This window comes from Sturnus vulgaris, chromosome 1 (assembly GCF_052056855.1).
Source record: "Sturnus vulgaris isolate bStuVul1 chromosome 1, bStuVul1.hap1, whole genome shotgun sequence".
In the NCBI taxonomy this organism is placed as follows: domain Eukaryota; kingdom Metazoa; phylum Chordata; class Aves; order Passeriformes; family Sturnidae; genus Sturnus; species Sturnus vulgaris.
Window position 1 is genome coordinate 96577541 of NC_142243.1, and position 24118 is coordinate 96601658.

The following is a 24118-nucleotide window of genomic DNA, read 5'->3' on the forward strand; positions in this document are numbered from 1 at the left end:
TGTCACCAAGGAAATAAACCTATATTTGTTTCCTCAGTGAAGGAATAGCAAGCAAAAAGCCCAGCTCTTACACATTCTTCCAGCAACAAATAGTGAGTCAGTGTGTATGTATTAGCCATCCACTTTGTGTAGACATAGTTCCAGACTGCTTGATAGGATTTTTAGAGGGCTAATGGACAATAAATTTTAGTTATAATTAAGCCTGTTTAAGGGCTGAAGAATCAAAATTAACAAAATCCCATGGCTTCATTAGTTCAATCGTTCACAGTACAGCTTCTGGAATGGCAACGGAATACTGGGGAATGCCAGGGTACTAAAATATAAAGCTTACATTGAACATATATTTTAAAAAGTTTAAGGAGGATGACACAGGCTGGCAGTTTCACAGTTTGACCCAGATTAGGGGCAGAATTGTGGAAGTGCTGGCCTTGGATACAGTCATTAAATGCCAATAATTAAATGCCTGTCAACATATTTTTATGAAAAATATTTTATTAAATGGGTTTGAATTTAACTTTGGTAGATAAAGGTGGTAATGTTGAAGTATTAGCTTCCATCTGATGTGAAGCTGTATGCTATTCTCATAAATACCATGAGGAGTGCAAATGCTGTGTAGTTCACAGAATCATAGAATTACAGAATGGGACAGGTTGGGAGGGACCACAGTGGGTCACTGGGTCAAATCTCCCTGCTCAAGCAAGGTTATCCTACAGCACATGGCACAGGATTACACTCAGATAGTTTTTGAGTGTTTCTATTGAGGGACACTCCACATCATCTCTGGGCAACCTGTTCTAGTGCTTGGTCACCCACACAGAAAATAAGTTTTTCTTTGTGTTCAGGTGGCTCTCCTTATGCATCCATTTCTTCCTGTGGCCTCTTGTCCTGTTGCTTGGCACCACCAAGCAGAGCCAGGCTCCATCCTCTTGACACCCTCCCTTCTGATACTTGTAGAAATTGATGAGGTCCCCTTGCAGTTGTCTCTTTTCAAGGCCGAACAATCCCAGCTCCCTCAGCCTTTTCTCATAGTAAGTGATAATAAGATCATAAGTGACTCAGGTGACAGTTCTTGAGAGGAGTGACTAAGGTTATCTTGGTGTTATTCTTGACCTGGTGCTGTTATAAATCACAGAGACAAAACCACCAAATTACTACTTTGCTTTTATAAATAGACATAAAAGCAATTAGCCTAGATAAACTCCTTTGAATTGCTTTGTAAGCTATTCTGCAAAAATACTCCCCTCAAGCCAGTCAAATTGGAGGTCATGCATTCAAGATAAAGCCTTAAAGGCACACCTGGAATCTGGGAGAATGACTGGCATGAGACAGTGCTAAAGAGGACCTGGACTTAATCAGCTAAACATGAGGTCTCAGAACAAATCTTTTGATAGCTAATACTCTGAAGAAAACCAGAGGAACATCAAATACAACTGGATATTCCCTCTTTTTATAGAACTGATGAAACCATTATCAAAATAATGCATTCAGTTTGAGCATGAACACTTCAAACAAATGTTAAACACTGAAAAGAGTCCACAAGAAAGTTATGAGAGGTGTGGAAGATGTGCATTAACATGAGGTATTTTAAAAATATAATCCAATGCAGGTGAGGGGGTACTTTTGTCATAAGCAGACATAAGTAGTAGTAATTTTTTAAGTAGTACTTAGAGATATTTGAGAAGTGTTGGTTTCCAGAAAATTACAAAACTCTGAAAGCAAAACTAGAATAAAAATGAGACTAGAACCATGATAAATCTTTGTTTGCTATAGGATCAAATTGTCTGTGAAACTTTTTTGAAACAATGCAAAATTGTGAGTAAAAATATGGAGATTTTTTTTCAAAGATACGCTGTAGTTCAAGCATAAACAGCAGAATACATTGGTCCAATATGGAGGTGGCACAACCTCAAGGTTATACTCAGCCAATCCTTTCCTTCCACTGGATGGCTCCAGAAAAAAACAAGAAGTCTACTTGTACAGCAGTAAAGAAGGAACATAATCATGATATTTCCAAAAGGAAAGATTCTTTTCTGTGTGAATTCTAACAGGCAACATCTGAAGAACTCCTGGCACATTCCATTGTGAACATGAAGTTCATGGCTGACTATCCAGTTCTTCTACCAGGGCTAATGCGGCTTTCCAGACAACCCAGCGGTGACTTCAGAGAAGTCCAAATCTCCTCGAGCTAAAAAAGACAATGCAAAATGCTGTCACTCATGTAAAGATCATCAAAGGAACAAGAGTTCCACCTTCAGGTCTGGGAAAATACTACCTCTGATGGCAAAAGATATCTCAGGAAAAAAATAAAAAACATGTAGGCAGAGTTGGACTTCCTGAATTACAGACAGACTCAGACTTTTATTGCAAGTCAATGATCAATTCTGAGTGGTTCTCTTACAGATGTGATGACTATGTGCATCCCTATATAGTTATCAGACTGTTGTGTATTGCCAGTAAATATGTAGGAGAAAATGATGGAGAATCCCAGAAAGGCACAGAACTTTGTTGTACATCTGACTAAGGAAAAGATTACAGTAGTTTCTTTATCTTTTTCCACATGAGATCATTCACAGTTTTCAGATACATGGATTCAGAACGTGCAATTAATTTAACATGCTTAGCTCTATTTCCGGTAATATTTCCTTACACACAGACTCTCAGATAACTCATGCTGGGGATATTTCAGTGAGTGTTGCTCAATAGACACAGAACTTCCAAGATGCTTACATTATGTTCCCAAACATGTATCTTTGTCCAGTACAGTGTTTCAAAGTTCTGTTGCGTTTTGCAATGCATTATTACTACAGATACACTGACTTCACTGTCAAATGGCTTGAGCTGGCAAGAACCATTCATAAAGTTTCCACTGTGTCATGGAAAACAGCCCTTACTCTGTTACAGTGAACATTGCTCTTTCTCACAGTCTTTCAGGAGCAGAAGCTTCTTTGAAATGAGATCCCCTTTTAACATACATCGCTGGAAAAAAATAAAACTCTTTCTGTAATTCTTGATTGAGGGATGTTCTCTGGAATATGTGGTAGTGTTTTATAAAACCATATTCTTGATGTAAGCAAAATACTGGGGGTTAATTTGGGGGTAAACTGTTTCCTCATGCTGGCAAAAGTTATGCTATAGTTTTTGACAGTTGCCAGAATTCTGATCCAAAGTTCCTTCTCTGTACTTTGTGGAAAAACCATCTCAGATTTGGTTGAGGATCATTTGTACAGTATTACAGAAAGTAGGGCTCTCAAATGGGAGTGAAATGGAAGAGGTTTATCATAAATTAACATTTTTGCAGTAGCAGTAATACTGCATAGGGTGTAAAAATAGGAGAGATAGAAATTAGGGCAAAGCAGATTCTGTTTTGGTAGAAGCACTTCCTCACTGGTTGAACTGATTATTTGGGTCTTTTCCAGCATGTTAACAGGTCTCAGAGTATGACCTTAAAGCAGGAATCCTTTATAGTACCACTGATCTACCCCTGTAAGGGTCATAGAGGAAAGCCTGTACAGAGAGGGTGGGTGCAGAGACTTACACCACCTGGTGTGCAGTAGGATTTCCCTTCAGACAAGAGCAGGGTGAAACAAGCATCACTAGCTGATGGGAGCTCGTGTTGCTGGCACTTAGGGAATGTGCACCTGTGGCACTCTGCCTGGGGTGCCTTGGCTATCTGCTGCTGGCAGAACCAATGGAGGCAAAACATTAAAAAATGTGATGCCAGGGTTGTGGCCATACCTGGGCCATACCCATGGCTGGAATTTCATTAAAATCCACGTTTGGTGTTTTCTTCCCAATGTCTTTTTGCTCCCACTGAAGAGGATTTCTCCCACTCAGAGCTACTGATCAACTTTCAGCATGTGCTGTAGCAATGATTTATGAGACATTCCCAATTTTGTTTCTTAGGCATCTGAGCATTTTTGTTTCAGAAGAAGGTTGAGCTCACTCATCTGAAAAGCTTTCAGTGGGAATGTCTTTTGTGCACATTTCTCTTTTGTTGTACTGGGCTGTATTGGCATCACCTTAAGCTAAATCCCGACAAGTCACTCCAATTAAAAAAAAAAGGAGTTTACACACAAGGCAGTTTTACCAATTAAAGGAAGTTGGTCAATTTCCTGGAGGTTTTTATTCAAGGCCTTAGAAATTCTCTATCAAATCTTAGTGCCAATCAAGACAGTGGTAACATTTCCATTAAAATCAGCATGGTGAGGATTTCATTCTTTGTCAAGGTTCCAGTGCTTCCTGAGTCAAAAATAAAAAAAAGACTAACTGTATTCAGGGATAAAAAAATAGAAAATGGTAAATCAACTGAACAAGCATTCATTCATCCATCCAGTTCATCCACGATATTTACCAGAAAATATTCCTTTTCTAAAACCATTCAGCCATGAATGAAGGATTCAGGATGTCTTCTAAATGGAGAACCATATGTGTAATATCATCATCTTACATTTATAATCAATTTATTTTAAAGTCTTTTTCTTGCTTAGTTAGGAGCTTACATCTCATTCTGCTGTTTCCCTAACATGTTCAGATCATGAGCAACTGCCTGTTCAATAAAACCTTCAGGGAATTTGAGAAAAAAATAAAATTTAGAGTACTTATATTCATTTAGGGTCCTTTTCCACCGACCTGATGTTACATATTTATTTCAAGATTTTTAGAGTTGTCTTTGCCTTCTCTCTTCCCCCTTATGCGATAACCAGGAAAACATTGTTCAGCTCTGCCAAAGAGGTTCCTTGTGCTGACAGGTGAATAAACAAAGGGACAGGGACCCTTTCACTACTGCAGGTTGCTTAGAGGTCCATCCAATAAGGTCTTGAACATTTCCAGGGATGGGGCATCAACAGCTTCTCTGGACAACCTGTTTGAGTGCTTCACAACCCTCACAGAAAAGCATTTCTTCCTAATATCTAACCTAAATCAACCCTCCTATAGTTTAAGGCCTTCAAGTTGTCATCACATTGATCAGGAATTTACCTGTCAGTACAATGACCTATTAATCACACTGCTGATGCAAAGGCTTTGTGTGCCATAGAGTCTTGGATTGTCTCCAGCAGTGGCCACAAGTGCACAGTGAGCTCAGAGTAAGAAACCATGTGTGCTAGTTCCTCCTTCTTATTCTCCCAGCCTTCACCTTTTTTGGAGGAGGGGGCTTCCTGAACCAGAATTGGTTTGGATTGTCAGTAATCTCAGTGGCTCTCTCTTCCAAATGCTCAGCCTGTCTCCCCTGGAAAGTAAGGCTGTTTTGGGCAGAAAGGTCTTTTGACAAAGATTTTCACAGGTCTGCTGCTGTCTGTATAAAGAAACTGTTTCTTCTGACAGTTCTTTGCTGTCCAACTTCCTCTTGCTACTCATTGCTCCAATGACCTCATTTCTGCTTTGCATTGCCTTTTGTTAGTCTCAATCGCTCCTTGTGGTCAATGTACTCAATAATTTGATCATACTTGTAGTTTTTCTCTGGGTGTTTTCCATTTCTAATTTTTTTTTTTTTCAATGAGGTGAAGAGACCAGAGCTACACACTTTATTCATTTTGTGGGCAAATACATATTTATGCAAGGTTATAATTGTATTTTCTATTTTGTTGCCTATTACTCTAGTAACATTTCCTAGCATTTGATATATCTTTTTTTTTTTTTTTTTTAACCATGTCTGAGAAGTTTTACTGCAAGTCTTCATTCTAACCTCAAAGACTTACTTGGAGTGGTAATGGCCAACAAAATGGTTGGCTCCTTACCTTAAGAATGGGCCACACAGTTGCACTGGAAATGATTGAAGGCAACATAATGAATAAAGCAGTTGTGCAGAGGAATACTTCTGCTCAAAGGAAAGTCAGGATGAGTCAGAAGTGAAGAGAAGGAATGGCTGAGGTATAGTTCAAAATCTATTGCTAGAAAGTATCTGTCATTTCTAATACATGGCAAGTGGTATACAATTTTAAATGTAACTGAGAAATTATCTTAGCAAGATAAAAAGATGTCATAAAATGTACTTTCTCAAATGAGAAACTTCTTTGCCCAGTGCTACTTTGATTATTTCTGTCTTACACATTTTCCAGAATCATCAAATTCTTTGCAACAAAGGAACCCCTCATGACCTGGATCTTTATAGTGATGCTTGCTGGTATTATCTTGAAAAGTTTAATTTGCTTCTAGCAGAAGTCAGACCCTTTTCTCTGAAAGACACAAAATGATAAGGTAGTCACTTATAATTAACTCCTTCACTGTCTCCTGCTTCTTCGTAGGTCATAGATGTATCTAAGACATGAAGAGGGATGCTGGCATAAGACGAATGGCTTAAGTTCACATTTCAAACTTGTTTCTTTCTTCCCTGATAGACAGTTTTCGTGCAGAGGTGCTCTTATTGAAAAAGAAAAAAAGAAAAGCACTTATTGAAAAAGAAGATCGATGATCTAGCATCAAAGATGCAAAGCTGAAGGGTTTCAACTCAGTTGTGAAGTCAGGCAGATCTTTTCATTACTTCATAGGCAGTGCCGTGTATGTACTAAAACTGTGAAGCTCTCAACTTCTGTAACACTACAGACTGAAGATACTGCATAAACAGATATGCAAAGGGACTTGATTCCATAGTAAGAATCCTTTTTATAAATAATCTTTGAATCTTACTCTATTTTCCTTTAGTATGGCAGTAAGAGTATGAAGTCCTGAAGTACAGTCTTGTACAGACAAACATACTTTAGAAGTTTTGTCTCAGAGAAAGAAAGCCTCTGAAGCCTATTTTGCTTTAAAATGTGGTTGAAATTTGGTTTTCTTGATAAGTACTTTGGAATACATGTTCAGCTAGCTATGTGGAGAATTAGCTGTGCAAGTCCCATTAATGCGAAAGCTACTACTAATTCCCTGCACATCATACTGAATATTTGCATCTTTGTTTAGTATTTAGATGAGCCATGATAATATTGCTTTCTCCCTGCTGCAGCTTTCTGTAATATTAAAAGGGAAAATGTAAACATGTAATAAAGACCATTTTTAGTTAAATATGTTCAATTCTACTTAAAAGATAGTATAACTACAGTTTGAATTAATCCGTAAATTGTGACTAAAATGGCTTCATTTAATATCTTGGAAATAGCAGATTGGATTAAACTTCTGTGGGCACTGTGAATGTAGATTATTTCTTTGTGTGAAAAAGCTCTGAGTTTCAGAGAAGCTTTAGAGGGGCATTAGCTTAATGCTGGGGTGGTACAGAGAGTGAGTTATATTAGCAGTTTTATATCTGGTGGCAAATACTGTCCACAGGATGGATTTCAATCATTTATGAATGGTTGTCTTCTACATCAGCTGCAGACAAGTAAAACACTGGGAAAACAAAAGAATTCTAATTGTTGTGTGACTGCGTTGGCAATATTGCACATTGATTGCACAGTTTTAGGAGCATGATAGGATCTTATTTTCAGTCTATCTGACTGCTTCCTGCTGAGGGCCATGTCTGAGCTGGACAGCATTCCCAAAGTGAACAGGAAGGAGGGGATCTACACAAGATAGCTTTTATGAGCCCTAGGCTTCAAAATAAACCAAGACAACACTTCTATCGAGCCAAGTGCTAGTTATCTTTCTTTGGAGGTAGTTTCTTGTGTTTCTTAGTTGGTCCTTTCAGTTATCATTTTTAATGTGACTCTCAATATCTTAGGATTTCATTGTGTGTTTACTGCTCCACTGCTGTACTTATTACTGACTTTTCCAGTTTCCTGCTATGTCTAGAACAGAACTATGGCTCAACAGAAATAGTTGTCAACATTTTCCCAAGAGATACACCAAAAATTTGGAGAGAGACAGGATTCAGTACCTCAGGAGATCATCACTGTTATTCTTGATTTCTCTTATGAAAAATAATCAGGTTCTCTTCACTAGTCCCCTTCACTCCTCAGCATCAGGCCTTGGAAGCACATGGGGAATCTGCCAACATTTTCACTTCTAGTATTGGAAAATTTAGAGGTAAGACCAGGACAAACTTGATCTGGGCGTCTAAGTATGGGGGCTGCAAGAAGCAGGCCAGAAGTGATGCATTTCCTGGATGAGAGCAGGAACCTGATCTGCATGGCAAAAGGACTGCAGTGAAGGTAGGAATGAGTTCTGATTCAATTTGTTTGTCTGGGAAGTCTAGAAGACACATGGGAGGAAAGTAGTTCAAGACCCAAGCTAGAATGAGCATTAAAATTTTGCACTGGCGTGTTTTTAACCTAATGCTATGTGAGTTAAACTTCTGGTTTAGGGCTGTGACTCAGGGCTTTATCAAATTAGAGTCTGGCTCCCCTAAAGATGATTCTTAGCTCTTTAGTGAATCAGATGAAAGTTTTTTGTGAATATAAAAGTGCCTTGTGATTCTCAGGACTGTTCCAGAGCTGATCACTAAAGAAATTTCCTGGGACTAGTTGAACCTTGGTCTTAGTGTTCAGGTTAATGGCTCAGAGCAGAACTTGATGTTCTGATGCAATAAACAAGATTCCTGTAGGATTCCCTGCTTTAAGCTCCAATTAAATTGTAAGATATATGTTAACACATATATTTATGCCATTTCAGGAGCACCTTCAAAATAAATTTCAGGACAACAATTTCATGAACTCCCCCACTGTAACCCTCTGTTCTGTATGACTTTCTTTCCAGGATTGCAAGCATGGAGCATGAAAAGCTGTCCCACCAATTGATGCTCTTCATGCAACACCCAGCTCTCTACCAGTGGTGGCTCCTAGGAAAAAGGCTGTATGCAGATACAAGTGGAGGAGCAGTGAAGTGACTCGTGTTTCCTGTGGAAGTCTGTCTTCACAGGTAGCTCTGCAAAGAAAGAACATAAGTGGGATGGTAGTTTGGCTCTGCATCCTTTGGATAAGGAAGGAGTTTTCAGAGAGCAGTAGGATGAGCTTGCTGATTGGAATGCTGGGATCTGCCATCTTCCAGCCCACACCCTACATGTGTTTCTTGTTATTAATAGCCTTGTTCTTTACATTGCCACCCTCAGAATACTCTGCCACTAGTCTTTTCTCTCTGTCCTTCTTGTTCCTTCTCCAGCTCTGTTACCCTATGGATGACTCATCCCAAAAGCTTTTCCTTCTTTTCCACTGTCCCAATGTCCTGGGCCTATACTGCACTACAGCAGTGCTAAAAGCATTCATAACAATACATAACGAGGACAGTACTGTAAGGACAGGAAGAGGTCTCAAAGATACACTTTCACCAACACTCTTAGCAGGGTGGAGTCTTCAGTAGTTTTGTTCTATCCTCTTCAGTTGCTGAAGCAGCTTCCAAAGACCAGGCAAGCTGCAAGATATCGTAACATTTCAGAAGAAAATGGTATGAATGTTAAAATTTTATTGTCAAATGTTAGATTGATGTAATTATAGAAACGTATTTATTTTATCCGTTTATTTTATTCTTTTGTGGGTTTGTATGTTATAAAACAAACTGGAAACAACAGAAATTCAAACTATACAAAACTGACTCTTTAATAATATATAATTTCATTAGCATGAGGCATGAAGAATGCAGATGTTATGCTTTAAATCTCGTATTTTTCAATTTAAATTTCTCACATAATGGTAACATTTTATCACAGTAAGTGGGAATCTTGCCATTAATTTCAGTCACCAATATTTGACTCATTAGGAATAAAAAAATATCCTATTTCAGTGTTGAGATATTGGAACTCAAGCAAAATATCTTATCATGATTGTACAGCATAGATGTGTACTTTAGAATTTAGGTTGGGTTGGGGGTGGTTTTGCTTCACACTGCAGGTGGGCTCTGTAGTTTTTGTAGTGTTTCTTCCCTAGATTGATGTCCAGTCTCTCAGCAACCCTTCAATAGACATTTTCTGCTAAGGCAGAGTGTTATTTGTCACTAAGTGCATGTGGATACAAACTGAATCATCAAATCAGGACTTAAAAAAGCAAGAGAAAGAGAGAGAGAAAATAAAGGTGATTGTTCTATACAAGACAATTAACATCGGGACCTTTACAAAATGGGGAAATGGTAATTCCTAGAAGATGAGTTGGATATTCATGGACACAAGCAGATTAGCTGCTGTTACAGATAGTGCCAAACAGAAAGCTTTTGTAGTTTTTCACTGCCTGCTACTTCATTTAATCATTTGCAGCAATGAGGAGTGACAGTAAAGGCACATACAGGAAAATCGATGTGATAATGTGTATATATGTATTGCACGACATCCGTGAATACACCAGAGGTTATCCACCATCTACTGCTACACTTCTGTCTTATAAGAGAAAATGGAAGCAGAGTCTGAATAAAAAGAACAGTGGGAATCAATCAATTTCCTGCCAATGTGCAGACATCTCTATTGACAATCCTTAGCAAAATTACAATATGTTGTCCAAGATCTGTGTTTGGCAGAGATGGCTGATGAACCCTCAGGTAGTGTGCTGATTTTTTACATCTAATTCTAATTTTTTTCTCTGACTTAGGCATTGCTGCTATGGTCTGTGATCCAGCTCCATCTAGCTAGACTAAAGGTTTTGAGAGACTGGGCAGTTGTTGGAAGCATTGACTGAAAGGTGACTAGAAAGAAGGGGAATTTTATCACCTAATACTTAAATTGCCCTGACACTCCTTGTGTGTAGAGTTTTTACTGCAGGCTTCCGGGCTGCAAACCTAAATAGCACAGCTCAGACGTTCAGCACAGAGGGGGAGTTTGATGACAAACTGAGTGTGCAAGGTGAGGGAGAACTGCAAAACCAAAAGATGATCAGTCAGACAAAAGCAAGAGGCTGAGGCCAATGAGAGTACCAAGGGAAAGAAGAAAAGAGTGAAACCAGATTTCTGGATGTAAATCTGTTTGCAGTGTAATTCCCATCATCCCAGGCTATAAAGTAACACACTTGGAGCATTTTTTGGGTCAAAAAGTGCTCCAATTAAAAAAAAAGGATATTTTTAAAAGAGGCAGATGCTTAGAAAAGAGAGGCCAAGTGAGGGGTGCAGCAGGGATGTGGGTGACCCTGGTGCAGCAGGACAGGTGAGAGCAGGTGTCCTGAGGTGCAGGACCTCAGGGCTGTGCCACCTGAATTCCAGCAGCAGAGCAGGGTTTACCTTCAGCCTTTACTTCGATTAAGGCATTGATAAGGCTTTCACTCTTCCCTGTTTGTCCTGAAACTTGGAAAGGATTTTCTTCTTTAAAATCTCCACTTTTCCACTGTTATTTGGTTGAGCCCACCCGGTGGGGTCTGGGGGACAAATCATAGCGTAAGATTTGTTTGCCTAGAAAACGTGACTAGAGAGGACATGAAATAATAGTATAGATGTCCATGGCACAGGTGGCTGAAGTAGAACAATTTGAAGAGAAAAATATGTTCTTGGGCTTAAACAAGATGAATTCCTGCAGCAAAAAAGCATATTTTCGTGTAATTGTGGAGTATATCATAGTGTTTATACAGGAATGGGGAGAAAAAACTTTCTTCAGGCACAGAAGATTCTTCTTTGCTCTTATTTCCTAACTTCTAAATGCTTGACTACAGCTACATAACTTTTTTAACAATTTTTTCTGAGTGTGTGAAATACATGTATAGAGTACAGCAACTGTTCAAGTGTGAATTTATTTTTAAATAGAATTGACTCCTTGTATTAGTATAGGTGCTATGGAAGTAGAAACATTTCTGTATTATCACCATCTATCTTTTGAAAACGAGATATATATTTTTACCTTGGCAATTCTGGTAGCAAGGTGGAGGCAGTTTTACAATAATCTGAATATATTTCAGGTGTGCAGTTCATTTTTGTACCTAATGAATAACTCTGTGCCCAAGTGGGTGGATAGAAAATAAGAAGCTTTTGGATTAGATAGAGAAGGTGAAACATGTTACGTTTATGCACATAACGTAGATATTTCAGTACATTTGATAAAGTCACTGTTAAATACCATTTTTAATGCATGTGATGGCAATCAGTTTCCTTTCAAAACCATGATTCCGGGGGTGGGGGGAGAAATGTCTGTACCTTTCTGAAACGAATACAAGTGTTTCATTTAATTAAAGCAGCAATCACATTATTTTGCAGTCAGATTTCTCCTGTGGCCCCTGTGGTGCTGTAGGAAGCGATGGAACAGAAGCTGGCACAGGCTGAAAGGACTGCCAGCAGAGTGGGTGCTCACTGATGGGGCAGCACTCGGGTTCTCCTGCACCCACTGGAACCTGGCACCTTTGCTCTGAAGCTGCCCCAAAAGACAGGCTACCAAGTACTTTGCTCACACACATTTGGTAATTAACAGTGAAATGATGACTAGGAGCGCTGAGGCAAATTAAGAAGCACGTTATCAAGAGATTGCTGTGGAAATGGTCCAACAGTCTGCACCAGGGAGGCTTAGGCACAGAACAGAAGGAGACCTGCAGAGATGTCTGAGGTTGCATATTGGAGTCTTCTGCCCCATTCCCGTGCAAAATGATGGAGAGTCCAAAGGCACCTGCCAGTCCTGCCATCTGGGAAGTCTCAGCTCGGTACAGACAGCTGCTGTCCCTGTTGCCCAGCTAACCAGCAGCTAACCAGCTGGAGTCTGGGGAGAAAGATGCTCCCTAGTTACTCAAAAGTCATCTTTGGGAGGACTACAGAGCTTTACTTCTTTCAAGCAGCCTCATTCGTGACCTGGTGTGATGAAATTCTCTGTGTTCTTTAGTGCTTCCTTGGTAAAACCAGCAAAAATGGCTCTTTTATCTGAAAGGGACATTATGTTTGATATAGAAAAAGTAAGCATCCCTTGGGAATTACCTGTGGTGGCTGCCGTTCCATTATTTTCTCTAGCCCTTCCTTTGGTAACAAAAAGGGGCCCTTCATTCGTCAGAAACATTTTAGGTTGATATAGATTATCTGGAAGAAAAAGAAACATCACATACAGCAATCAGGGTCACATTGATTAAGTTGTGCTTTTTTTTTTTCTTCACTTGTGTGATTTTGATATAAAATATGAAACATGATTCCAGTAAACCACTTCTGAAATACCCTGTGGCCTCAGAGCTTATATTCTTTCTGTGTGCTGTGCCTTTTAGAGCAATTTCATCCAGCCTTTGTATCAGCTTCTACTGAATGTCTTAGAAATGTTAAAATCATCTAATTCAGCATTATTTGATTGCTGCATATCAATACAGAAAACAGTACATGGCAACATTCTCGTCCTTTGTGCAAAAAAAAAAGCAGCATTATTAATGAGAAAGGAAAAAAGGGAAGTATGACAATAAATTCAAGAGGCTGTTCATTTAAACAGCTTCTAAATGAAACATTTGCACTTTGTGAATAAATCTACATCCTGATGCCTGATATCTGAAGCAAATCTTGACACACCTTGGGTATCTTCATGTTTGGGAGATGGATCCAATTTTTAGGGTAAATCTGTCGCTTTCCACAGGTTTGGCTCTCAGTATTCTCTTCTCAACATGATTGCATCATAAATTCTGCGCTCAGTAGTTCATGTTTCTAGAATGAATGAATCCTGGGAAGGAGACACAGCAGAAGGAAAACAGGTATGCTATTTCTTGGCTTCCAGGTCCCATGTGAGCTATTAATTACAAAGCAATCCTAAGAAAGAATGCCGATATCTGTGTATAGCCCCCTTACCAAAATAAACTTGGTCCAGAATTCACATACACCATTAAAATTCAGAAATAATTCCAACATATCGAAATATTAATTTTAAATGCATTGACTTAGGATAGTAAAACAGAGGGTGAGGCATGGGAAAGGGAGAAGTACCAGGAGTAGCAGTACATGACAGAGATGGATTGCTCTTCTGAAGACTTTCCTGCTTTCCTGGTGGATTGGAAGATGCTCTCTCTCATGGAATCTATGCCTTGGCCACAGCAAGTGGGGGGCTGCTGCCCAGGCTCATCACATCCATAATCTATGCAAAACAGCTAAGTCCTAGCCTCAGGGGTACCAGCAATTTTTAATCAGAGTTAGATTTAGTATTTTCAAGTCTTCAGATTATTTCCCTTTTATCTCAGACAGGGCTGTGGTCAAGCCATTGTGTGGAAAACATTACTTAAGGTTTAGGAGGGACTGGTAAACTGATATTTGTAGAGGAATGATTCTAAATTTTGAGGTGAGCATGTGAGAAGGAGGAAGACACTCTTTAGATCACCCTTGCTTCTCCTGACTGATAACCAACTACCACAATTTTGAAACCTCGTGATTAGTTTATTTATGTTTTCAAGGTTGCCTCTGGAAAAAGAAAATAGACACAGAAATTCGATTTTAAAATGACATATCTTCAAAATTGATGGTATTTAGGATGCCCATCACTGAAAAGGTAGCGCTTGAAATAAATTGCAAGTGTGATGCATATCAGGGTAAGCCTCAGAATTTTCCCAGATATTCTGAAAAGTCTGGAAAAAGAAATGGGTGCCTGGGGCCCTGCTTAGGCATCTGTTTGCCATATGTTTTCACTAAGGAAATGAAATAAAATGTCAGAAAATCTGCAAGAGGTAAAATGTAGGAGGCACCAAACTAAAAATAGCAAGGCTTACATGGAGACTGGACAGCTGGGTCTTCATGGGCTCAAAATGGAGTTCAGCTAATGCAATTTCTACCTAGTGCTTCTGAAGCACAGTGGTGCTGGTCCTCACAGACACCATAGCTGATCCATGGATCTCCCCCAGTCCCAGAACAGGGAGAAAGACTAGATTGATTGCCACAGTTGGATACTGGATAGACTAGAACAGCAAATTAAAAAGTTACGTGTCTGAGGTGCAGGTGACAGACATGAAGAGGAATACTACCAAACAAGGGGTGCAGGCTATCATGACATCACCCCAGGAGAGAGAAATGTCAGTGTGTACTAAATGGTATGGACCACTGGCAGTGAAATAAAGCAAAATGTTGAGGGCATAATTAGATGGGAAACCACTGGAAAGACGAAGGAGCACAGGGCAAAAATGCTGAATTATGGGAACAAAAGAAGAGAAAACTTGGAGCAACAAGTGGGAAACAGCACAGAAATTGGAACATAAATATATACAGAAGGTGCATAACTGTATACAAAAGCTGTACACAAAGTCCATTAAACCTGTTAAAAGCTAATATACTGTATCCTTCAGAAAACAGGCAATTCAAAATATTTTATTGCTGTTGTGGCTATTAGTGTAATTCCTCAACTCTAGATTTGGAGCTGGTGAAACTGGAACAGCTCTGTCAAAGCTAATAGAGACAGCAGCTTGCACCAGCAGGAAAATCGAGTCTTGTCTGTTTGCATGGAATCTTTGTCAAGGTGGTGTGTGATGAGATTGCTCTGCTGTTTCCTAAAAATAGAGTAACTAGCTGTGTCAGTCATGCAGTGTCAGCATGGATGTTACTAGCACTGGATGGACCATTTAGTCTTTTTGTTGTTATTCACAAATCTTTCATTAACTGATCTTCATTCCTCAGGATAGATTCATTTTTCAAGGACCTCACCTGAACATTTAGAAGGAAAATGTTGTCAGTGCTTGTGAGTTGTTAACTGTGACTAGTTGCTGCTTGTGATGTATAATTTGTCACTTCAATTGCATTGCAGTTTTTATGCTCCGTGATGGGACACATAAATTATTATGCAAATTTAATCAGTGGAAACTGTAGCAATGACAAAATAATTCACTAACAGATGGATAGGAACCAATTCCTGAGTTACATCCTTTTAGTTCTATATAATGTGATGTTTAAAATCCATGGATAAATGATTTAAAGTACAGGAATGTGAATATACTGTATGAGGACAGTCATCATTGTCAACCAGAGCAATAGCTGTGAACCAAAATATAGTTGTAGAAGATGAAACAAAGGTTTGTTTTACAAGACCTGCATTCCATGTAATCATATCGATTATTGTTAAATGCACCTGAAGTGTTCAATTCTATGTTGTAGGCTTCTAAATGAAACTTCTCTTTATGTATCCAGGTTCAGCATCTGAATAACACATCTATATTTTCCTGTATTATCTCTTTTAAAATATTTGGAATACACTGGCAATTCAGAGGTCTTTGAGGTTTTTCCTGTTTTCCATGCTGTGTTTCCCTCTAAGCTGCTTGATTTGTACGTCTGTAATTGCAGCTGACTCGGTATCATATTTTTATTCATTCTAGATGCCAAGTTATCTGGACCATATACAGTGTTTTATTGGGGAGATTTATCCTCCTGCTTCCTTCTGAAATCAGAAGAGAAAGAGTAATGAACACATCTGTCTTTTCTGAGCCTCTGTTCAAAATTGTAATACGTGTTTCTAACAATGGACCAATATTTGGTGCAGAAATTTTCTACTCTGTTTCCTTCATGTCCCTTCTAACTATGTTCCCATTGATCTTTTCTGATATAGCTGTTGTTAGCAGGGTACATTTATTTTAAATTCGCAGTTTACTGCTATTATCCTTTTTCTGCATTTGCTATATTTGTATTACTAATGTTTGACTAGAACTTCTGCATTATCTATATTTCACAAATTTTTTCTTCCCCAGCATGAATTCTTTTCTACTTGCAAATTTGCGTTTTGTTTTGTTGGTTTTTTTAATACCCAGTAGAATGTTCTTGAACAATTTCCAGTTCCTATTAATATTTCCCACTTTAAATTGATGTTCCTAGTACATTAAAGCAACAGGATTTCTTAAGCTTGGACAAATTGTCCCTTTATGTTTCTGAGTGGTATCTCATTCAATGTGCATGAAGCAGGTGAAAGAGGGTTGTGATTACAGGTAGCCAAGTAGGCAGGTCTTTACCATCTTAAAGTGTCTGTATTGGCTGCAAAATGCCTGTGAAGATAATGGTCCAGTGGAATGCAGGAAAAACACAGAACTTCACTAATATAGGTATGTAGTTTCTAAATGTAGCTTATACATAAATATGTGTATATTGGGGGTGCATGCTCAAAATTTTTTAGTGATAAGGGCTCACAAAAACAAAAGTCTAAGCTTTTGTTTAGACCAGTGCTTGATGAGTAAGCACACTGTTAGGTTTCAGTGATCCTAAAATTATTATCAGCCTGCACAGCCCATTTCTGGTTTGTCCTGGCCACTGTCAGGATGCTGGGCTAGATGGGCCTTCCCTTGGAACTCCTTATGTAGTCTTAGTTCATAAAATTAAAACCTTCTGCAATTGTGGATCATCTGCAGCTTTCTGACAATATAGGGGTTTTGATTTAAACTTCTTTTCTTCCTCTTCCCTCCCTACTGAATTACTATATTTTAAATGGTCCAATCATAAATCACCCTTCTAATAATCAGTATTGAAAACAAACCCATTATATGATATTTTGTGGGGTTTTTTTAAACCTAGTCTGATTGTAACAAATACACAGGCAGTTACAGTGGCATCCTTTGCTTTTTATGTTATGACCTGAAGGTTTCTGCAACTGGTTTGGACTCTACTGATTTGATGGTGACAGCTCTTCACAATACGGGGGAACTACAATTTGAGATTCAAATCAGTAGTCCATTTCCAAAGAGTTCCTATGGTCTAGAAATTTATAGATTTAAAACCAATATGAAGCCAATAACTAGACTCTTATTTTAGGGCAGACTGTTACAAATGCTGTCCATTGCAGCTTCATGTCTCTCTCTCTAAGTGCAGAAAACAGAGTAATTTTGGGAGGATTTTACTTTTTTAGGCCATCTTAACATGCCTTCTAGCCCTGCAAACCTGATGGGTTTTGCAGTCCTGGCTGAGTCTGATTGAAGCTGACATCTGTGGGCTTCTGTGAGGGATGTGGGAAGAACGTACTAAATATGTCAAGTTAGAGTCTCCCTAAGCAATTTGACGATTGTTAGTCCGAAAGCACCACTTTGGAAAAGTATGCTGACTCATGGCATGAGAGGGGAAGGATTTCTTTTTTAAAGCAATGGGCAAATGTGGTAGGATCTGGATTAACTTCTTAACGTTCCCAAAGTTGCCATGCACAGAACCAATCTCTAAATGTCTTTGTCCATAAAAGTTCTCTCCATACAGCAACTATGATATTTTTTCCCTCTGTCTCTTTTCATTTATTGTAAATGTCTTTGAACCTGGAGGTGTCTATGAATGTCTCCAATTATGTAAGTGAAGAGAACTTGGCACAATGGGCCCCTTATTTCAACTGGGAGTTCTGCAGGCTACTCCTGTGCAAATAATATATGGCAATAAGATTCCAAAAAGTACCCATGGCTATTCTTGCTTCTATTTGATGCTATGGGTATGCAGCGCATGGAAAAATTTGGCCAAAGTATCCTGACAGGAAATGGGTAAATAAGTGTCTATTAATAGCATTTCAGACCTGTAAGGAAAGGACAGGAATCACAGAACCACAGAAAGTCTTGGAGTTGGATGGAACCTTTAAAGATCATCCAGTTCCATATCCCTGTAATGGGCAGGAACACCTTCCACTAGACCAGGTTGCTCAAAGTCACATCCAGCCTGGCCTTGAACACTTCCAGGGATGGGAAGTGGTCTTTTTTCTAAGCCTTCTTTCTACATTGAAAATACGCAATCAGGTCTCTGTGGAGCTTTCTCTTCTCCAGGCTGAACAACTCCAGCTCTCTCAGCCTCTCTTCAGAGGAGAGGTGCTCCATCCCTTTGATCATTTTCATGGCTCTCCTCTAAACCCTCTCCTACAGGTCCATGTCCTTCTTACACCAGGGACCCCATAAACTGGACAGGAGGAGCACAGACAAGACCCCAACCCGGGAAAACCAGATTAGTTTTAAGCCAGATGAGCTTCTTGCTGTTTCTCGTCCCATTCACATGGTCCCTGCCTCGTCCCAAGGAAAGGAAGGTGCTGCAGAGGGAAGAAGTGACTGTGGTGTGTTGGTGTCCCTGCTGCTGACAGTTGTTCTGCAGTGTGCTGGTCACAACTGCAATGCTGCAGCCTAAATGATGCAGTAGCCCAGACAGAACCAGGCCTTTACTCGAGTTGCAAGAGTAATGCAGTATGGAAAAGTGGAAAGTGCCAACACCAAATAGTATTTTACACCATATTTATTAGATTATAGTATTTTCCACCATATTTATTAGATTTCAGGGATTTTTCCTGCCCCTGAGAGTCCAGTAGCATGATTCTGAAGCCTTTTAAGGTTGCATTAACAACTCCATCTCATGGGAAGAGAGGCTGATTTTGAGGCTTGGAGTAAAACAAACTTTTTAAAAAAAGTTTCTTGTTTCGTAAGAGAATTGAAGATTTAATTGAAATTCATTACATATATTTTTATTTATATATTATCTATGTTTATCTTTGTTTTTAGTTTCTCAGGTTCAACCATCCTTGTTAACTTACCTTGAAGAATCTTTCACTGAAAGCTATAACTTAAGTCCAAAGTGGGTGTAATTCTGCAGCGTTCTCTTTCCAAAAGACTGAAATGTGCCAGCCTGCCCAGTGGATGGAAATACTTTCCACTGTGCTTCCCTCAAGAGATCAGTTTAAAACAGAGTGTCGTTGCTTCTGTAAAATTTGAACCCAGAGCCCTCCAGCTTTGGCATTTTATTTTCATGATTTAAATTTGTTCCCCAACTCCTTAATTTCAAAGGGGCAGCAGTCTACCAGAGTTTCCTTTAGCAATCAGACAAAAAGCAGATGTTCATGCTGAATATTGCACAGCTCTGTACAGCAGGCAGGAAACTTCATGTAATAAAATTACTCAGTGTGGAAATTCTTGACTGTGGCCCAGTTCACAAAACTTGCAAAAAGCCCTGTCATGAGTTTGACCATGCCCTTTGAAATTAAGGATGGGGGAACAAAGTTAACATGCAAATAAGGTCCCAAAGGCTGAAGGGCTTTGGGTTCAAATTTCTCAAAGCATTAGGACTAGGTTTTAAAACTGATCTTTGCAGTGAACTTCAGCAGGAGGCATTGTCAAAAACTGGGCAAGCTGGCACAGTCCAGTCTTTCCTCAAAAAACAGGGAGGCGAACATAAACTTCTGAGGCAACAGACTTTTTTCAGTTAAAGGCTTTCTTTAGATGTTAATGTCAACTTTCTCAGTGTCTGTGGGAGTACAGAGCTTCTTCCAATGGTTCACTTTTGACTTGAATGTCCAATCTAAATTTCTTTTTTTAACACATCATACTGTTTATTTCAATAAGATCTTCTCATAAAGTACAGTAATTCTTCCCTGGTTTCAACTATAATCTCCTAAAAAGATTCAGTGATTTACCGTCAAGACCAATTTTCAATTCCTTCATACCTTATGAGACATTTTTCCAGAATTTAAAGGTTTTTTACCTCCCCATCACACAGGGAAAGAAGATGGTGATCAGACTCAAAATTTATTCTTCAAATAGCATTTTCCATTAATAATGTACAAATCCTTTCTGTATTAGAAAAAACGATATTACTTCATCTGTAACAAAGATGATTCTGGTGGTTCCATTATTTTTCTCTTTCTATCTAGTAATTTGTAGTGTCTTGGAGTATAAATATATTCTATCCAATTTGATTTATCATATTCCTTTCCAAATTAGATTTTCTCTCCTTGATTTTGTTTGCTTGTATTTTTTATTGGGAAAGCAGTTTGACAACCAGCTGGGACTTGTCTTCAAGTGAGCTGCAGAAAGGGAATCCTTTACTTAGAATGGTAGACACTTCTCTTTCTTACCCTGAGCATGCACAATGAAATAAAAACCTCCCCTCCTGCTGGTGATACCATCATAAATTTACTTTCTTCCTTAGTTAACAAATGAATACATTTTGCATTTTGAGAGGCTTGAAAGTTCACTACCAACACAGGGCTTGATAAGACTTTCAAGATAAGACTTTGGGACACTAACCCAATTGGATAACCATATTATATAATTAGTCATAGAGCAATAGAATGGTTGGGGTTGGAAGGGACCTTAAAGATCATCCAGTACAAAACTCCCTGCAATAGTCAGAGACACCTTGCTCTAGACCTAATTGCTCAGAGCCCCATCCAACCTGGCCTTGAATAGTTCCAGGGATGGGACATCCACAGCTTCTCTGGGTAACCTGATCTAGTGTCACATAAACTTCAGAATAAGGAATTTCTTCCTAATGTCTAACATAAATGTATCCTCTATCAGTTTAAAACCATTGTCCCTTGTCCTATCACTGAACTCCCTGATAAGGAGTCCCTCCCTATCTTGTCTCTTCCATGTGAGCAACCCCAGTTCTCTCAGCCAGTACTCATGGGGAAGTGTTCCAGCCCCCAGTCATCTTTCTGGGCCTCTTCTGGATGCACTTGAGCCGGGCCATGTCCTTCTTATACTGGGGGCTCTAACCTGAATACAATATTCCAGGTGGGGTCTGGAGGGGAGTAGAAGGATCACCTCTCTTAACCTGCTGGCCATTCTTCTTTTGATGCATCCCAGGGTACAATTGTCTTTCTGGACTGTGAGCACACACTGCAGGCTCATATTCAGCTTTTCATCCGCCAGTCCTGCTAGGTCCTTCTCCACAGGGCTGCTCTGAGTTGGTCACCCAGCCTGTATCCATGTTTGGCATTTACCCAGGCACAAGAGTTTGCACTTGGCCCTGTTAAACTTCATGAGGCTCATGTGGGCGCAGCTCTCTATATTATTGCATAATAAATTCTCTATAAATGCTTTTGATATGCTTGAATTAACATATTTAATATGATTTTTGGATGTTCACAGAACTCAGGCTTCTGTAAACAGAAGGCTTATATTCTGCCTTGAGCAAGATTTAGCACCTACCTTTAAAAGTAGCTTGGAAGCTACAGCTAAGCCTCCATACCTTTCCCTACTACTTTTGGACATGCTGGTGTAGAAGCCAGCTGGTTGTACTGAAACTTGGAATAATTTGAAGTGGAAGAAATGGAGCTTAACACAAATGCAGGTAGGACTGCAGTTGCTTCTTAACTGAGTGTGTGAGAACATACAAGAAAAGTGGCTGCAAATCAGAGGAGGTATTAGCTGAATCCTGAGGAAAATGCAGGAAAAACCTGTACACAGACTGAAGAAGTCAATCGTTAAAGTAAGCTATAATGAGAAATGGATAAAAGAGGGAAAATTATATGGGACCATAGTGAAAACATTCCAAGTTGCCAACCCTAATTAGTGTTTGTGAAATCCCTGGCTGTTGCCATGGCAATAAATGTGATACTACAAATGCAGCATTCTGACTTCTTCACAGGATCAAGCAAAGTTGGAAAGGAGCAAATCCCTATGTAAACATCAATATCGTCAATTAATTAGGAAACATAGCAAGATAAATAATAAAAACCCATAAAAGGTAAATTAATTTCTGTTTTCTGCTTGCTATATTTGAAAGTTTCCCCAGTATCAAGCATTTCTGTAATTCACTTTCATTCTACGGTAATGTTTTATCACAGACCACAGTGGAAGTTATCATGAAAAGAGTTTTTTAATACATTATTTAGTTAAAGCCAAGTTTAACTGTAAAGTTAAAGACTTTGGCTTATTTGAGCTATTTCAGCTGCTTAAAACCATTTCTTTCTTTAAATGTCACTTAGCATGTTTATTTATTTATTTGGTTTTTTGAGATAAAATTCCACCTAAATAAGCCCCAAGTTCCTTTTAGAAAAACTGATAAGCAATCTAAAATGGAGCAGATAATCCTGAGTGCCAGCAAGTGTCACATACAGGACCGCTGGGGGATCAGGTCCAGACAACATGGGCTTATGAAAGGCATGTCCTGCTTTACCAACTGATCTTCTATGACAAGGTGACTCACTTAGTGGTTTAAAGAAAGGCTGTGGATGTTGTCTACCTAAACTTCAGTTAAGCCTTTGACACCATTTCCCACAACATTCTCCTTGAGAAACTGTCTTCCCATGTCTTGGATGCGTGTATTCTTTGCTGGATGAAAAGCTGTCTGTATGGCCAGGCCCAGAGAGTAGTGGTGAATAACATCCAGATGATGGCTGGTGACAAGTGGTGCTCCCCAGGGCTCACTGTTGGGGCCAGTTCTGTTTAATATTTGTATCAATGATCTGGATGAGGAGATCAAGTGCACCCTCAGAAAGTTTGCAGACTCTCACCAACTTGGGTGGGAATATCAATCTACTGGGTGGGAATATTGATTTATGGAAAGGATCTGCAGAGGGATCTGGACAGGCTGGATCAATGGGTTGGGGCCAATTGTGTGAGGTTCAACAAGTCCAGTACTGGGTCCTGCCTTTGGGTCACAACAAACCCAGGCAGTGCTGCAGGCTGGGGGGCAGAGTGGCTGGAAAGCTGCTGGTGGAAAAGGACCTGGGGCTGCTGATTGACAGTGGCTGAACATGAGCCAGTGTGCGCCCAGGTGGCCAAGGAGGCCAGTGGCTTCCTGGCCTGTGTCAGCAATAGTGAGGCCAGCAGGAGCAGAGGAGGGATCATCCCCCCATTGGCACTGGTGAGGCTGCACCTCAAATCCCTTCACTTTTGGGTTCACTTTTGGGTTCCTCAGAACAAGAATGACATTGAGATGCCAGAGTGAGTCCAGAGGAGCACAATGGAGCTGGTGAAGGGTCTGGGTAGGAAGTGCTTCAAGCAGTGACTGAGGGAGCTGGGATTGTTTGGGGAGAAAAGGAGGCTCAGGGGTGACCTTATCACTCTATAAAACTGCCTGAAAGGAGGGTGAAACCAGGTGGGGATTGGTCTCTTCTCCCAGGTAACAAGTGATAGGACAAGAGGAAATGGCCTCAGGTTGTGCCTGGGAAGGTATAGACTGGACATAGGAAAAATTTATTCACTGGAAGGATAGTCAAGCACTCAAATGGGCTGTCCAGAGAAATTATGGAAACCATCTCTAGGGTATTTACAAGGCACATAGATGTGGCACTTGGGAACATGGATTTTTCATGGACTTGGCAGAACCGGGTTAGCTGTTGGACTTGATCTTAGAGGTCTTTTGCAACCTAAATGTTTCAATGATTCTATGAAAATATTGAACAATGTGAAAAAAGTGCCTTTTTTTTCCCCCGATCTTGTCTTTGGCATGACTTCAGAACTGTGTACTACTTGAGTAGTTTCACTATACATACATAAGGATCTTGCCATATAGAGAACATCATTTACATCTGTGCCATGGTTTAACCCCGGCAGGCAACTCAGCCCCACACAGCCACTTGCTCACTCCCCACTGGTGGGCTTGGAGACAGAATCAGAGGAGTAAAAGGGAGAAAACTCTTGGGTTGAGATAAAGACAGGTTAACAGATAAAGCAAAAGCTGTGCATGCAAGCAAAGCAAAACAAGG